The sequence below is a fragment of the Pogoniulus pusillus genome, chromosome 18, assembly GCF_015220805.1.
Source record: "Pogoniulus pusillus isolate bPogPus1 chromosome 18, bPogPus1.pri, whole genome shotgun sequence".
Taxonomy (NCBI): domain Eukaryota; kingdom Metazoa; phylum Chordata; class Aves; order Piciformes; family Lybiidae; genus Pogoniulus; species Pogoniulus pusillus.
In genome coordinates this window covers 7,132,034-7,146,205 of record NC_087281.1, presented here as the reverse complement: position 1 = coordinate 7,146,205, position 14,172 = coordinate 7,132,034, and the positions used below count along the sequence as shown (strand labels likewise).

Below are 14,172 nucleotides of genomic sequence, written 5' to 3'. Positions count from 1 at the left end.
CCAATCACTCTCTCTGCCAACAACTTCCTCCTAACATCCAGCCTAGACTTCCCCTGGCACAATTTGAGACTGTGTCCCCTTGTTCTGTTGCTGGTTGCCTGGCAGAAGAGGCCATCCCCTACCTGGCTACAATGTCCCTTCAGGTAGTTGTAGACAGCAATGAGGTCAGCCCTGAGCCTCCTCTTCTCCAGGCTGCACACCCCCAGCTCCCTCAGCCTCTCCTCATAGGGTTTGCTGATAGCATGGGATCTGGAAGCCTTGGAGGCTAACTCTGAGCCATCAGATTACCACTGTAGCACTGACACATAGCTATCAACCTGGAAGCTCAAGTTCTTGGTTATTTTCCAGATCCACTGGTTGGGCTCTAAGTCAAAGATGTATATTGCCAGTGGATCCAGCCTGCATTTTATCAGAAGTGCACTGAAAATATTTTGGTGAAACATTTGGGGGTTTATGAATATTTATTTTCTAATAAAACCTTTTTACATTGCAGGTTTCTCATTCTCAGTTGAATTCTCACAATCACCTTCTGTCATACTCACACAGACTATCCAATATAATTAAATTCATTAGACACTGCAAGTGCTTGGGCAGAAATACATGTACAGGCAAGGCAAGGCATATGTAAGCCTATTTGGGCCTATGTGGCCCTCCACTACAGCACTGCAGGTGTTTGGGTAGTGACCTCCCAGGGAGGTGGTGGAGGCACTGTCCCTGGAGGTGTTCAAGCAAAGCCTGGATGAGGCACTTAGTGCCATGGTCTGGTTGACTGGCTAGGGCTGGGTGCCAGGTTGGACTGGATGATCTTGGAGGTCTCTTCCAACCTGGTTGATTCTATGATTCTATGATTCTATGACTAAAAATTTGTTTGCAAGGAAGGAGGTCAATGAAAAAATAAAGGCAACTTTCACAAAAAATCCTCATATTTTTCTGCCTTGGAGGTATGAGCAGATAAAATTAACTTGTATATGTCAGTGACATATACAATGATATGTTCCAGAATCATGTCACTTTCTAGAATATATATTACTTCGTATATATATATATATATATATAGTATGTCTCTCTTCATAGTTCTTGCTAAGTTTTCTGTCTTTAAATATGTGGTGGTTCAGGAATTACCTGCCCCCCACCCCCACACTTAAGAAAATCACCCAGACTAGACTCAGATGTCTGGAAATTAAGGAATGAAGCTATATTTACAGGTTAGCACAGAGGAAGTTCTTCACAGAGAGAGTGATTTGCCATTGGAATGGGCTGCCCAGGGACGTGGTCGAGTCACCGTCCCTGGAGGTGTTGAAGCAAAGCCTGGATGTGGCACTTAGTGCCATGGTCTGGTTGACTGGCGAGGGCTGGGTGCTAGGTTGGGCTGGATGGTCTTGGAGGTCTCTTCCAACCTGGTTGATTCTATGATTCTATATATACAAATATATCTAGTTATATGCAAATTAAAAGTAACACAGAAACACAACAGCCCCCCCAGAAACAATCAGAGTCTCCAGAAGGGCTCCTGACCCAAACCCTATGCCCCCTCCCTCTTTCCCTCCCTTTAGAAATAACCAGATCAACCCACATATACCTCACATGATAAATCTGGAGATCTGAGGTGACATGTCAAAAAAAAAAGACAGAAAGGAGGTTAGAGGGAAAGGAGCTAGGTGAATTAGAGAGTTAAAGGCAGAATCAGTCAGAGACCAGACTGCCAGAAAGAAAGCACAGCCCAAAGTGAGAGCTGAGCAGTGTGTGTGTGTGTGTGTGAAGCACTCAGCTACATTTTGACTAGTTGTGTTTCTCAGCAGAAAACTGGTGATATAGGTTACTGTTGTGGGTTGTTTTTTTTTTCCTTTCTCATGGCTAAGGATTTAATTTCTCTCAGTAAAAATTAGCCTCAAACCAGCACAGGATAATTGCTTTCCCAGAACAAGCATCCTTTCAAAAACCTCTGAATTCTGTCCATCCAGCAAATAGATGGGGTACACTAACACAATAGCATAATGCATCATTGATATAAGACATGTTTTCAATTCCTGTGCACCAAATCACTTCATCTTAGATCAACTGAAGGGTTTAAATACATTTATTTTCAAGAAAACACTTGAACTAAATATATCCATAGTTAAACTGAATTCTACATTGATCAGAATAAGCAACTGGAATCATGAAAAAAAAATCACCTGGGCTATGTTTCTACACAGAAATTGTACTGCTCCAATGTAAAGAGTTAATCCTCCTGAGGGAATGGTCTTGACTCTGACTCCAGGTCCTCCTGATTCCTCCCTGGTGGTGGGTCCAAACCTTAGTCCAGGTGTAGTGCTTAGCCCCCTATGAAAGCAGAGGAAGTGACTGTTTCGCTCCCTCCTGCCCTGCCTCCCTGCCTGACAGCTTCACCCTCCTGTTCCTGCTGCTCTTTGGTTTACCACATGGCCATCAGTCCATGAAGTGAACAAAACCCACTGCCATCAAACTGGTTGTGTATATATATATATATATATATATATATATTGCATCTTGTTTTTTCCCTTCCCTGTACCTCTTTGTAACTCCTCTACCTCAAATACCTTTTCTTTATTGTTAAAGTTTTCTCTTTTAACTTCCAAATCAAAGTGAGCCTATTTATTTGGGTGTGTTTTACCTTTTCCTCTCTACATCTAATTCCTTTGCTTTAAAAAAAAAAAAGTGGGGGAGAGGGAAAGGCATCCTGTAAATTGTTATTGGTTCTATTAACTATATTTGAGTCTCTGGGAAATTTAAATTAGAACTGAAACATCCAACTATCTTCAAACTGTAGATGAAGATACATTGACAGTGAAGTATTTATAGCAGAGTAGTTCACTACCATATGAAAAGCAGAACATTATGTCTGTTTTTTTCAGCTGCATTTTTCCTATAGGTTTCAGCTCTGTGTGATTATCCTGGTAAAAATAATGCCTCAGACCAAAATATTACATAATACTAAATACTCCACACTGGAAATGTCAGTGAAGTGAATAGCCTCATCTGTCAAAGACATCATGGGGTTGTGAAGATAGACCTGGATGGAAAAATACTTGCTGTGCCTAAAAAAATGTTCCTACTTCCTAGCTAACCAAGGGCTTCCCAAAAAGCTTTTTCTTTTTTGGAGGATAAACACAAATGCAGCATATTGCTGTAACAAAAGAAAATAAATACAAGCATAGTAAAGATTGAAGTAGAGGACTGAAAAAAGTTACAGATTTATAGCTTTACTTATATTGTTGGTGTCTTTCATTCCCTAATTTCTGTTTCTATTCACATATTGCAAAGGGCATAAACATTAGGCAGTGACTGAAGAAATTAAATAAGAGTACACCAGTAGGAAGCAGCACCATAACACAGCAGCCTCATATGAGAAAGCTATATTCCAGCAGTAGGTGAAAACAAGGGCAGCTAGCAGCAGCCAAAACCCAGAAAAGCACAGAGAGTACCTCTAACAGCATGTCTTCTGCAAACCCTATGAGGAGAGGCTGAGGGAGCTGGGGGTGTTTAGCCTGCAGAAGAGGAGGCTCAGGGGGAACCTCATAGCTGTCTACAACTACCTGAAGGGAGGTTGTAGCCAGGTGGGGGTTGCTCTCTTCTGCCAGGCAACCAGCAATAGAACAAGGGGACACAGTCTCAAGTTGTGCCAGGGGAAGTCTAGCCTGGATGTTAGGAGGAAGTTGTTGGCAGAGATAGTGATTGGCATTGGAATGGGCTGCCCAGGGAGGTGGTGGAATCACCGTCCCTGGAGATGCTCAAGAAAAGACTGGATGAGGCACTTGGTGCCGTGGTCTAGATGCCTGGCTAGGGCTGGGTGCTAAGTTGGACTGGATGATCTTGGAAGTCTCTTCCAACCTGCTTGATTCTATGACTCTATGATCATCAGTGGACAGCATTGAGATATTTTTTTTTTGACACTGTCTTTTTTAGGGCTGAAATTTTCAAGTAAAGTAACATACTCTGACCTTACAGTGATTTACTAAGGGAAAATAATTATTGTCTTGGTTCTTTTGAGGTTCTGGAACTGAAAGAAATTGTCAATGCTATTTTATTAAGACTGATTTACCTACAAGACTCTCTGGAGATCTTGGATGTTTTATAGTGAGCTTTTTATTTTACTTTGCTTGAACCACTGGCATCAGTTTCTGATTTAGTACTGTGAGAGAACAGGAAAGAAGGAAATATAAAGTCTTTCGTTTTACCTCTTAACTATTCAGCGTGAGAATTGGAAGTTTACAAACCAGAAAATGAGTTTAAAGTGGGTAGATAAAGGTCCTGATCTCATTTAATCAGTATTCATTTTTTCCAGCTGGCTAATGTCCTATACAATTGTCTGCTCACTGGTGTAATACCTTTTCTAAAATGCTGTCATTCTTAAATTCCTAGTACTGATTTTTCTCTCTCCTAAAAGAAAATCATTAATTCAGGTATATAATTTTGCTCTTTCTTCTAAAAGGAAAAAGCACTGAAATATACATACATATATATATGTGTGTGCATATACATATATGTGTGTGTGTGTGTGTGTTTATATATATATAATGACTGCAGGAGAGTACCGCAGGTAATTCTTTTCTTTCCCAAAATTTTCTGGGTGTCTTTGAGATTAAGATTTTGAAGGCTATACAAATTTGAGGTAAATGCATTTTGTTTAAACCCAAACCAGATCAGTGTGAGGCAGATAGAATCAAATCAAATCATAGTCATAGAATCAAATCATAGAATCAAGCAGGTTGGAAGAGACCTCCAAGATCATCCAGTCCAACCTAGCACCCAGCCCTATCCAATCAACTAGACCATGGCACTAAGTGCCTCATCCAGTCTTTTCTTGAAGTCCATGGAAAATTAGTCCAATGGTTTGATCGGTTCCTAACACTGGTTAGCATCCTTTCATCTGACAGGGAATATTGAAATACATAACTTTATAATACAAAACTAAGCATAGCCTCCTAGTAGTAGCTCTGTGGCTTCCACAAGGAATTGAAAAGCCTAAATGTGCCATTAACACTACCCAAACATTAGTCTGATTACTAAGCATGAAATGCATGATAACTTCTAAAATGACCTTGTGATGGTTTGGGTGTTCCACACACCCCCACACTTTAGAAATCACCCAGACTAGACTCAGCCAGCTCTGGAAATATGAATGAAGCTTATATTTACAGCTAGCACAATATACAAGCAGATATTTACAGTAGATGCAGTTATAGACAGAAATAGACAAGGTAAAAGGTAATGCAGAAACACAACAGCCCTCCCAGAAACCTGAGTCCCCAGGAGGGGCTCTCAACCACCCCTTCACCTTCCCCCTACCCCTCTCAACCTTACCCCAGTCCCAAGAAAGAATGGAGGTTCAGACAGAGGGGTTAGGAAGCAAAGTGGATTAGAAAAGAAAATGGAGGCTGAGGTTAGAGAGATGCAGCTCAGCCAGCAGCCTGAGTGAGAGAGGTTATCTATGTTTTTATTTCTTGTTCCTATACATCTCAGCAAGCCTCTGAGGGAAGTAGACATCACCACCGTTTTCCTTTCACAGCCTGTAATCTAGTTCTTCTCACTAAAACACTCTAGCCTGCTTCAAACTAGCACAGACCTTTCTTTGAATTCTCAGCTATATAGGAAATGAAATTCAAATTGGGAAACTGTTTTGTAAACATGTGACTCAGAAGTGGTTGGGTTTTCTTTGGTTGGTTGGTTGTTTTTTTTTTTAACATACAAATATGTTCCCTGGGAATCACAGAATCATAAAATCAACCAGGTTGGAAAAGACCTCCAAGACCATCCAGTCCAACCTAGCACATAGCCCTATCCACTCAACTAGATCATGTCACCAAGTGCCTCAAATTGATGTTAGTTGAATTCTCTTAGGCTAGGTGAAGTGTCAGTCATTTTAACCACCCAGTTTTATCCTGGGCTGATCATGCAAAAATGTGTAGTTTTTTTAGTCACATTACAGAAAATGATAATTCAGTCAGAGAGAGCTGACAGACTCAAACCTTAAGCCACCTTATTTTCCTGCCTTCATCTGGAAAGCTCAGGAGGTGTTCAAGAAAGGCCTGGATGAGTGACTTAGTGCCATGGGCTAGTTGACTGGACAGGGCTGGGGAATAGGTTGGACTGGATGATCTTGGAGGTCTCTTCCAACCTGCTAGATTCTATGATTCTATGATTCTATAAATAACTTTTAATTTAAAAGCCTGATGCCGGAAAAACCAGCACTTTGCTAACAACTTGGTGCCAGTAAGTGGCCAGTGGGACTGGTGACACACTTCCTTTCTGAGCAATGCAACACAGATTTGAATAGTGCATTGCATAACCTGAAGGTTTTCATGTAAAAAAAACCACAGAGTAACTGTTGCACTGATGAACAAACTTAAATCCAAGCATCCAGAATATTAAATCAGAGACCACTACAGTTAAAAAATAAACCCTGCCTGTCTTGCTGTTCCACTGACTTTGCCAAAATGTGACTATCTTGTGCAGAGCTCTGCCACTTCATTCTCAGTTGCCTCAGCAGTGCCACAGTGATATGAACCAGTCAGGTATGTTCAGTGCATCTTTATCTATATAAAAAGATACAGGGTTATAATTCAATATGATAAAATCACATGATGGGAAATTAATGCTGTAGAACAGTTTTTTTTCAGACTCCTCTCTTAACTATCCATAACACACACCCGAACCCATCTTGAATACAACATTCATCTCCACATGCAAATTGCACAACTGATTGAACAGTTACCACATTTGTGTGCTCAGGTGGGGGATTATTTTAACATGTACTTCAAATTGTGTGGATGCAGTGTGGGCGTTCTGCTGAGTTGATGACTAATATCCCTCAGGGGAGACCTATGAAAGGGAGAAAATAATCTGTCAAGAACATACTTAACTTGATTAGTTTAAGCCTAAACACTTGAGCAGCCTTTGAACCTGAGCCCAGATGGTTCTAGGAACCTCTAAGGCAAGTGCCTCTGGCTGCAGGTTCAGGATTGCTGTCTCTTCCTTATTAAAGGAACATACTGTACAAGTAAAAGGATATTATGCTGGATCTGGAAAATATTTTCCAACTATGTTGTCAGTGTGTGTTTAGATACTTAAAAGCTGCATGAACTACCTTGAAACAACATTGTGTATTTAGAGCACGAGTCTGACTCTGGATGCTACATATGACAAGGTTTGATTTTTCATTGGTTTATGTTTCTGAAGACCAGCATCGTGTTTGATTGCCTCTCTTGCTTTACACATCCCCTGACACTGCATGCTTCTTCTAAGAGAGTGTAGACAGCCCATCTTTATAACAAAATAAATAGAAGGGGGGACAAACAGTTGTGGGGTTTTTGTTGTTGTTTTTTTAATTTAAAAAGTGTTGTTTCTGCTCATATGCTGGACCTTGGGAGGAGAATGTACCTTCAGAAGCAACATGTGCCCTTCAAATTCTTATCTAAAGGAATCCTACAGGAAACCTTGGAGCTCTTACGAGAAGCTACAGTTATTTATCAGATTTGCAAGGACACTAGTCTTTGGCTATCAAGCCCTCTTGCAGCCACCAACTGTTCTCTCCCTTTCTCCTTGCTTTTAACAGTAGAAGTAAACATTGACTTAAGTTTGCTTCATGATTTCACTCTATGGGACAAATATGGTTTTAGCACAGTATTAGCTCTGAAATTAGCTTCTGATTATGTCAAGTTAGCAGAGTCTCTAGCAACTGACAGCAAACATTTGGACCCAGGCTTTACTAGGTGGGGACGCAGTGAGAACATCTTCCTCACAGTAATCAATGGTCTGCTATCCTTTTCTTGATTTATTCACTGGCACCTATAATAGGTGCATATCTTTCAACGTCTTAGCTACAAAAAAAACCCTCCCTGGGCTCTTGTGATAAGCCAGAAGCTGAAGAGAGTAATTGGCATTGGAATGGGCTGCCCAGGGAGGTGGTGGAGTCACCATCCCTGGAGGTGTTCAAGAAAAGCCTGGCTGAGGCACTTGGTGCCATGGTCTGGTTGACTGGATAGGGCTGGGTGCTAGGTTGGACTGGATGATCTTGGAGGTCTCTTCCAACCTGGTTGATTCTATGAGTCTATAATTCTATTTATTTATTTAATGTTTACTTTTGTGACCCAGGGTAATTCACACAACCATAACAGAGCTGTCTGTAAAAACACTTCTCTAAGTTTAATTAGTGCTAAATAATGCTTAATGAATCAATTTGGGAACATCAGATAAAATGTATAAACCTGACATATTTCTATTATTACTTTAATTCAAAGAGCTTTTCATGGTGTATTTTTGGGCCACATCCCACTCTGTTTGCAACTCAAAGCAGGGTAAAAGATTTTTCAGCCCGTGGTCCTTTTGTACTACTTCCAACTCACTGGAATATGTTCTGTCCACAGCTTGAAAGTTCCTGACAACTCCATCCTGCTTTAGCCTGAGTGCTTGAGCTTATGATGTAGTTATCTGTTCAGATGTGCAGATCTGTGTGGTTAAAGTTCATTGGTTTGAACAGTATATCTTCACACGTACTTGTCCCCAGCTTTCCTAAGCAAATCATTTAAAGCATTTTAAAGAACAGAATTATGATGGCCAGTGTACTCACAACTCCTTCTTCTGTGTTTTTTACTTTGGTATCTTAAGCATACTATTCTGTAATAAACAATCCATGACAAAAGAGGTTAAGTGAGTTAACAAGAGAGATGGATCTCTTCCAAAACTCCAGCTCTGAATGTATCTGAACTTCAGCAAATTCAAAGCAAACTGCAGGGCAATGAAACTCAGCCCTTTTTCAAGTCTGTTCTTTCCTGGTGTCATGAGCTCCTTTCATTTTCTGTCATACCAATTAGTCCTCACCTGGGACATTTGCATTTACTTCTCTGAAACACAAATTTAAACTGAGGCTGGGAGTAGCATTCTCCTAGCACAGAAAAGAGCTGGTGGTTCAGAAACAGCTGGAGGTTGCTCTTTTTTTTCTTGCTGGTTGAAATGATAGCGGTCATCTCACTGCCCCTCCTTGCTTCAGCTGGAGATTTCCTTTCCTCTTTCACACTTCTGCTGGCACCCTCCTGAGAGCACAGAGAGCCACTGTTTCGGTATTTGAACAGAAGTGCTTTTCAGTATGTCAGAAGCACTTCAGCTATGAAATGTAGGAATCCAAACAAAGCTGGTGAGGGGCCTGGAGCACAAATCCTATGAGGAGAGGTTGAGGGAGGTTGAGGGAGCTGGGCCTGTTTAGCCTGGAGAAGAGGAGGCTCAGGGGTGATCTTATTACTGTCTACAACTACCTGAAGGGACATTGTAGCCAGGTGGGGGTGGCCTCTTCTCCCAGGCAACCAGCAATAGAACAAGGGGACACAGTCTCAAGTTGTGCCAGGGTAGGTATAGGCTAGATATTAGGAAGAAGTTCTTCACAGAGAGAGTGATTTCCCATTGGAATGGGCTGCCCAGGGAGGTGGTGGAGGCACCGTCCCTGGGGGTCTTCAAGAAAAGACTGGATGAGGCACTTAGTGCCATGGTCTGGTTGACTGGATAGGGCTGGGTGCTAGGTTGGACTGGATGATCTTGGAGGTCTCTTCCAACCTGGTTGATTCTATGATTCTGTGATTCTATGTATTCTATTTTATAAGTTATTTTTCATCTTTAATGGACACTTACTGTTGCGACAATTTCAGTGCTATTCTAGGGAACAGGGAACAACATCTCTTTCATGAGGAAGCTACAAGCAGCTTAGTAACCTGTATGCTAACAGATTCTCTCGAAAAGAGCCTCTCTGGCCTAACATAAACAAACTAATCTTTGAGCAATAAGACACAAGACACAACATTTTCAGGAGATTAGAGAAGGTCTTGGGCGGATCTGGTAGAAAGAAACTGAAATCTGACAGGTTACAGCCTTTTGGCATGCCATATAGCATCCAAGAAATACGTGGTTCACTGTGCAGCTTCTCCATTTTTAAAGGGAAAAGTCAATCTCAGTCATTATTTCTGCAGTTGTGATGGCAGTGACATTATCCATTCATAGATGCCAAGAGAAGCCCTGCTGAGCCTGAGGTATTTTGAGTGCGATTCACTCTGCTGCTGCTGCTCCACCACTGCACCCATCCCTTCCAGTAGCACCCTGCAAGGTAAGAGCTGTTGTCAGCTGCAGAAAGGAAGTGCTCAAGCCTGGAGCCGAAGCAGGTGGAGGAAACCACAGAGGCTCGCATGCAAAGCAACCTCGTTCAGTAGCATGTGTCTGCCAGCGGCGGCACGCCCTGTGCTTTTCTGTGCACGTTCTGACATGCCCCTGTGTCAGGTCATGCACAGGAGCTGAGATTTGGGCATGCATTCTCAAGTGATGATTCCCTCTGACCTCCTCCCCTCACACGTGATGCAATTGCCCACAAAGCCTCACTGTTGCAGACTTCTGAGAGTTCAGAGGTCTGCAAAGGGTTGAGCCAGACTCATTTTGTATTAAAGACGGTTAGGATAAGACCAGGCTGTCTCTAAGACCTGGAGGATTTTAGAGGCATGGAAGAATTTATCCATCCCTTGCTTAAACAGAATTTCTCTTAATAGATAAATACATTCTTGTGTGGACCAACAGGCATGGAAAAATCTGAAAGAATTAAGGGGCTGTTTGTTTTTCAATTAGTATTTATTGGATTTTGCTTGTCTTGGAGGAACTACTTTTGGAGAAATGTATTTGCTTCAGCCAGTGTATTTGGGAGCCTTGACCAATATCATCACAGCCCCTGTACTCAGCAGCAGGGTGGAAAGGCAAAGCAATGCTCTGTGCCAGGCACCATATATGACAGGATGTTCTGTTAACTGTCACTGCATGTAGCAGACACTCAAGCAGAAACATTTCTGAGTAGAAACTACACTGTCTGAGCATGAACAGTGTGCTGAGGTGGACCACTCAAACAGGACAGTGATGGTGTAAAGTTAACTGTCACTGCATGAAGCAGACACTCAAGGAGAAACATTTCTGAGTAGAAACTACACTGTGTGAGCATGAGCAGTGTCTTGAGGTGGACCACTCAAACAGGACAGAGTCATGGTGTAAAGTTAACTGTCACTGCATGTAGCAGACACTCAAGCAGAAACATTTCTGAGTAGAAACTACACTGTCTGAGCATCAGCAGTGTCTTGAGGTGGACCACTCAAACAGGACAGAGTGATAGTGTAAAGTTTCCCCTGCTGTAGTAGTTGCAACCTTTATTCTTTGTCTTCACAGTTTCTTAAGCATGATGGTTTTGTCAGTCCTTTCCAGACTAAGAAGAAGAATTAAAAATAAAGGTCCTCATTCCTCTCAAATCTTTAATCAAAATTCTCCCATGTGCAGAAGTATAACACAAAATTTATAGCCCACTTAGAGCCAGACTGAGGATTAAGTAGAACTCAGGTGCTGTATAAACCTTATCATGGGCCTGCACATCAGGATGTGGTGAGCACAGTCCTAGTGAGAAAGTCAATAGAGGAATAAAGAATGTACCAGTACTATCGTTCTTATCCTATGTATGTATCTGGTTCCAATGTCTTCCCTCTTAGCCTGGCAATGCTGATATCACAGCAGAGGCATTTTGTCCAGCTAGAAGACTTGCTAGCTGCAGCACTGTCCATACTGTGAGAAGAAACAGAATATGAGCAACTGTAAGAGCTCCATGGGAATAAGTTGTGTCCCTAAAACTCCCCTCCCCAGGAAGAACAGTAAACCTTTCTAATTTGGAGGCATTTTAGACTTTATGGCTCAGCTTTGTGAATGTGACTGTTTAAGCTGAAAGCTTTGCATATCACAGGTGGCCTGTGTTGGTTTCAGTGGGTTTTCATTGGTGCCTAAAAGATAATTTATTAGTTATATTGCCTCAAATATTGAGATATACTGCCTCAAAGTGGCCTCCCATATATAACACTTAATGTTAAGGAAACATATGACTTTTTGTGTCCTGCACTCCAGCTCATATGTGACATTCCACTCTCATTTTTACCTACTCTATCAATGTATGATTTGACTAGTTTTAAGCAATTGTAAATGTGCTGGAAGCAGGGAAAGTTCTACTGATTTTATCCTCTTCATAATGTCTGCCTTTCTGTGGAGCTGACTTTAAAAGTTGGATCAGGTGTACTAGAATCTCTTCTCCTACACAGTCTGTTTAAAATTAGACATTAATGGTGTAAAGAGACTGACCAAAAAAGGCATAGAACTGGATATGCAACTTCGAAGTCAGTTCAGGAGAATATAAGAGTCATTCTTTCCATTGTTATTTGGACACCCTCATTACTGCATGGTACGGTGTATTCCTTGGAGAAGAAAAGGAGTGCATATAGGGGAACAGATTGGACAGTGTTATAGTCTAAAGTTATTTGCTCTTCACTCTGCAAGGTACAACTGAAAACATAATTCACTGCAGTGACTAACTGAAAGGTGCATATTGGTTCTGTGTGCGTTGGCAAACTGACAGGCTGTTATTCTGAGCTCTTCCCTACCCCTGCACCCTGGCCCTCATGTGGAATGCTCAACTGTTGTGAAAAGCCTATGTAGAACTGCAAAAGTCACACATGGAAAAGACAGAGAGGTTATTTGATCTGTCTCTTTAGCAGTGCCAGATTGTACATTTAATATAATTTAAGGCATTTTCATCCTCTCTCTGCTGTTGTTTCAAGGTATGAAATCCTGCTATCCACACAGGACTGAATTCAGATTTTATGTTCAAATCACAGCATAACAATACTGCATTTCTGATACAGAAAAATGCCAGCCTCAGAGACATTCTCCACAAAGTGTCTACCAAAAAGTAAGAAAAGATCTTAAAACTTGGGATCTCTGTTTAGAAAGAAATGTGAGATTGCATCATAGTTAAGTGGAGAAAAAACAATTTAGTTTAGTCACTCCAGATATGAAAGTCAACTTTTTTTCTGGATAATGATCAAAAATTGTAGCTGCAGTATCTGTTCAATGTGCAGCCTTATTGCCTAAGGATCACAATGGTGACCAGCCTGCACAGCCCTTCTGTGGGCTCCAATACCCAACTTAGTGCTGTAGCAACTTTCTAACTCTGTCTTACCAGTGAAGGACCAAATCAGCTTTTTCTGTTCCAGTGAGTATCAAAATCCTCTTTCTGCTCTACCTGTGGGCCTCAGTAATGTCCTTCCCACACAGGTGCCAGATTTCCACATGCTATCATGGATACAATGGATATTCCAACTGAAATCTTTCCATATTGTGCTCCAAGCAGGTTTGGATGCCAGCATTGCAGCATGCCTTACAAACAGTCCAACCATAAAGAAGGGCAAAGGAATTTAATCTCATAGAAGGCATCCAAACTCTCCAACAGAGAGCTGCACAATAACTCACTTCCCACTACTGAGAATAACTATTTGTTAGTTAATGTATAATTGTGTAACTAGGGCCTTTCCCAGCAGTAGAAGGAAATCTGAGAGGCAGGTCTTTGGCTGATACATGCAGGTTTAATGATCTTGTCCCAAGTGCATGGAAAAGACTAGTGTTGAGACAAGCCCAGAATTAAATGAGGCCTTGTTTATTAAGCAAGGCTGCTGTATTTGCACTAGATGGCACATGAGAAGAGAGACATTTCTGACAGCTTTTTATTTGGCTGGCTTAGACGTTGCTTATTTATCATGTTTTGATAGCACTGGGAGAACTATCAATTGCTTTAGCAAAAATCAAAGTTGTATTATCACCTGTTTATAATACACACACACTGAAATAACATACAACACAGTTAACGTCAGCAGGCAGGTTCTGACCACTTCTGTTTAGTGAAAGCAGCTCAGTTTCTTCAAAGCAGATAGGGAAAATTACTTTTTGATAAGGCAGATGGAGGTGTCATGTGCTCTGTGACAGAGGAAGCACAGTAACTTCAGCAAGGCCTGTCCATGTGCTTGTGACACAGTGGCAGTAATGCAAGAGACTAAGCTCCAGACTACTTTTAGACTTGTCTTGGAAGTGGGAGTTGGGGGGTGGTAATAGTGGTGGTGTAGTTTCTGCAGGACACATTCCTGCACTCAAATACAGGCTGCAGGAATCAGATCTCTCTTACGAAAATTAAGGGCTTCAGGCTTCTTGATATATTGCCAGGACAACTTTAACTTGGGCAAAATGTTGCTGCTCCTCCCCTGTGAAAATTTCATCATGAAAGATGATGATGCAAATTATAGGATCACAGACACACCTTTTATTAACTCT

General features: G+C 41.5%; 1 protein-coding gene across 1 annotated transcript in view; it reads left to right on the top strand.

The window, feature by feature from the left end:
• The window catches only part of KCNK17 (potassium two pore domain channel subfamily K member 17), a 114,040-nt gene that overhangs the window by 94,948 nt on the left and 4,920 nt on the right, over positions 1 to 14,172 (top strand). Inside the window, exon 6 of the transcript XR_010305544.1 lies at positions 10,006 to 10,108. The gene's annotated coding sequence lies outside the window, so the exon portion shown is untranslated. The remainder of the gene's footprint in view (positions 1 to 10,005; positions 10,109 to 14,172) is intronic.